The sequence below is a fragment of the Pelodiscus sinensis genome, chromosome 10 (assembly GCF_052426305.1).
Source record: "Pelodiscus sinensis isolate ZL-2025 chromosome 10, ASM5242630v1, whole genome shotgun sequence".
Classification (NCBI taxonomy): domain Eukaryota; kingdom Metazoa; phylum Chordata; order Testudines; family Trionychidae; genus Pelodiscus; species Pelodiscus sinensis.
Window position 1 is genome coordinate 46,555,500 of NC_143061.1, and position 3,739 is coordinate 46,559,238.

The following is a 3,739-nucleotide window of genomic DNA, read 5'->3' on the forward strand; positions in this document are numbered from 1 at the left end:
GCGATTCCTCTCCTAGGGACGACTGTGTGTGATCATATCAAAATAGGTCCCAGCCAGGGCAGTTCTCGAAGCCTCGAGGTCAGCTTATTGCCTTAATCGTTCTTTATCATATCTATGTTTTCAGCTTACCCAGGGTCAGATGAGCCAGCATATCCTGGTCTTCAAAGACCATGCTGATTTTTATTGCTCCTTCTCTGCCCTGTATATAGGCACCTCAGAGGGGCAAGCGAGATTGATGTGACGGGGGGGGCTGTCTGGCTACATTTCACCCCCTGATACAACACACCAGTCCCAGGAATGCAAGATGGTGGTGCGCCAGCACCTCTTGCCCACCTTGGAGGAATCTAAAAGTACCCAATGGCCTGATTAGAGGGCTTGGGATTGAGGAATTGGCTGGGATCTTTCCCCAGCGCTGTATATCGAATGTGTGCAGAGGAAATGGCTGCGTTAACCAAGCGTTTTATAATACACAATATTATGCAAAAGGCGATTACTACAATAAAAATAATCAGAACACTGGTTATGATGGAATGTAGGAGAGGAGTTAAGGAGAGTCCCAGCTGTTGGGCTAACCAACTTAGCCACGAGAGTTCTCCATCTTTAGTTACAGTATGTAGCACTTTAACTGCATCTTTTATGGCAGACACGTCCTGTTCTATCTGCCCTGAATGGTTTACATAAAAACAGCAAGACTGATTAATTACAGCACAAACTCCTCCTTGTTGAGCCAAAATTGCATCTAATGCAATCCTATTTTGTAGGGCAAAGCAGGCTACAGACTGAATCTGTTCGTTGAGTATGCCTAGAGCATCTTCAGTGTGGTCGAGGGCTATTTCCAGCTGTCCTGATACATTTACTAAGGCTTATTCAAGCTCAGTTACTCCAAGCCAAGGCCAAAATACATGAGCAAATGTGTGAAAACCCGTGGGGCGTTCTATGAGAGGGTTTAGGGTATATTTCCTTCTGGATCAGTGTAGGAAGCTTCCAAGGTTGGTAATACCTGGAGCCGTGATGTGTGGGTGCACTGTTAATCCCACAGCGTGTCCCAGGGAGCACCGTCCTGTTCAGCCTACTGGCAGGTATTTATAAGCCTTTCCTCCACAAATGAAAAATAGCCCAGGTTCCCTGTTAAGGATAGGGGAATATGGTCCCTTATATCATCCCTTCTCCAGGGGCCTTTCTTTGGGGGCATGGTACGCAGCACAGTAGCTACTATTAGAGATGGAGCACTGGAGGGCAATTAATAGGTCCTGTAGGATCTGGTCTGGTCAAAAAAGATTTGTCTTAGCACACTGGCCAGGCAGCAGGCTATTGCCTTTTACCAGTGTAGGGTTATAAATATGTCCAGTGCTAGGGACTACGAAGAGGGAATTATTATGCCAGGTCCTACTCTCTGGGTATTGACTAAAGTTTAGGGGGATAATGACGGCATTGCTAATGCCATACAAGAGTCTGTGACCAAGGGAGACATTGAGAATGTTCCGCCAGCAGTTTAGGGTTTCTCGGTGGGCGTGGCTATCCTGATGTGAGTACATATCCCAGGCCCCTTTTATTAAAAGTTGCAATGTGGGTGCATTGGTGGTCCTCAAAACTACCTAGCTGAGGTCCGCTGCCTTCCTTATTTTCAAAACAAATGGGGTACATGTCTGCAGAGGTTCCAGTTATATACTCTATTGGTTTACCCCATACTGTCTGTTGCCACTTTCCTTGCCATCCCCTTGGTTCCCCCCGAGAGTCATTTTTAGGAGTGTGATGGTTGCTGTCGTCAAACCATACCGGCCCCCATCGGAAAACATCACTCTTATTCCACCAGTCATTTGGACTGAGAGGGACGAACTCGATTACCAGTCCAGTGGATGAATTGAGCAAGGTACACATCCAACAGTTCGTGGCCCCAGCAGCAGAGGCGATGGCTTGAATAGCACCTTTGAGCAGATGTTCTGGTGTGGCAGCAACAGTTGAGACGAGGAGGGAAGCCATTAGACTGGGGTTGATACGGAAGGTGGAAAGTCCACTGGACCCCATTGAGGAGGGCCCACTCATTTACCAGCTTGTTTTTAAAATGTGAGCCATTATCAGACTGGATTTCTTGGGGTGTTGGGACAAGGGCTATTAAGTGGTTTAGTCCCATGACTGTAGATAATCCTGTTGCCACCCGAGTCGGGTAAGCAAACCCAATCCCTGAAAAAATTTCTACTCCAGTTAAAACATACTTCCACCCCTGCTTACCAACAGGAAGTGGACCAATGTAGTCTGTGGTTTAAAGTAAAAGGTTCGGAAATGTGGCTAGCCCAGGGAGGCGCAGAAACAGGCAAACTATTACTAAATATCTTTTAAACTTTTATTAAAGGGCTTCTACGTATAAATTATGATTTTATCAATTTCTTACATACGTAGGCACCAAATAATTATTAGAATGACCAATAAGCAAAATGCAATACAGTAAAGAAAATTCCTTGAGGTTTCTCTAAATCCCAATAGTTGTTAACAAGGGACTAGGGATTATTAACAGTTACATTTACATCAGTCTTACTTATAAGACTAATCATTTATCTAAAACTTTTAACACTACTACTTAACAATACCTCTAAACAATTTTAGATAACAATACTTACATTTAACAGACACACAAACTACAACAACAACAACATATTTGGTATTCATTATATTTGATATACGTTACGCTCTACAGGAACTCGTTTGGTTCAGTGAGTGGGAGGTGGCCCTCGGGTGATCAGTCCTCGGACCTGGCTCATATTCCGCCATCCAATGTTTATTCGGGATTCCTCAATTTGATATAGGAGGGGTAGCTGTTTTATAGAGAAAGCTTTTGTGCGCTTTTTGTGATAGGTAGCAGACCCTGTCTGTTAAGTGACAGGAGTAAGGGGGTGAGATGGTTTCCTGTTTTTCCTTTTCTGCCTTATTGGGCATGGCAAAGTCAGCACAACCAGCACGAACTTTACATGAACTTTTGGGTCTGGTTTTGGTTCCTGTTCGTCGCTGATCTTTAAGTTACATAGTGTAAGGTTTTTCATCAAGGGGAAGTTGACCTTTTGCTTAGATGGCAATACGCGCAAGAGGCCTGGCCAGCAAAGAGCCTGCTTCCACATGTCCCCGTGGCCAGGGCCGAGAGCGAACCAAACTGCTTGGTCCTACATATTATCTTCCTCATACTTGATGATAAGGGGTTTTGTTTTTGCTATCATGACACTATGAACCGTACGTTGGATACAGGCCTTAAGGCATGCACATTAGATACACAGGAGTACCAAACAGGAGAAAACGCTAAATAGGGGAGTATAATATCATTGTACTGACCCAGGCCAAACCAATTTATGAGCCAGGTGAGACCAAAGAATGATCGCCCTTCTCTCACCTCCCGAACAACCTGATCGATATCAGAGATTACATCAGTAATATTTTGGTGCACAGAGGTAATTATCATACAACATTTCCTATGAATCAGTTCTTTTGCTTGGGGCTGATCGTCAAGGTACTTACAGAACCAACTCTCTTTTGCTAGAAGATAATCGAGAGCTAGGCGATTTTGCATAACATATACTTGGATTTCTTTAAACTTGTCTAATAACAATAAGAGTCCTTTTGCTGTGCTGTTGACGAGATGTTCAATCACTTGGCCTTGTAATTTTAACTGTTTACAAAACACTACACTTCCAACAAGATTAAAGGTGGCAACAGCAAGTGCAGTTTTTCCAAACCATGTCTTTAACGAGTAATG

The 3,739-nt window shown here is 44.0% G+C and overlaps 1 pseudogene; it reads right to left on the reverse strand.

Moving 5' to 3' along the window:
- Positions 1 to 344: 344 nt before the first annotated feature.
- LOC142830831 (endogenous retroviral envelope protein HEMO-like) lies at positions 345 to 2,025 on the reverse strand (annotated as a pseudogene).
- Positions 2,026 to 3,739: the final 1,714 nt, after the last annotated feature.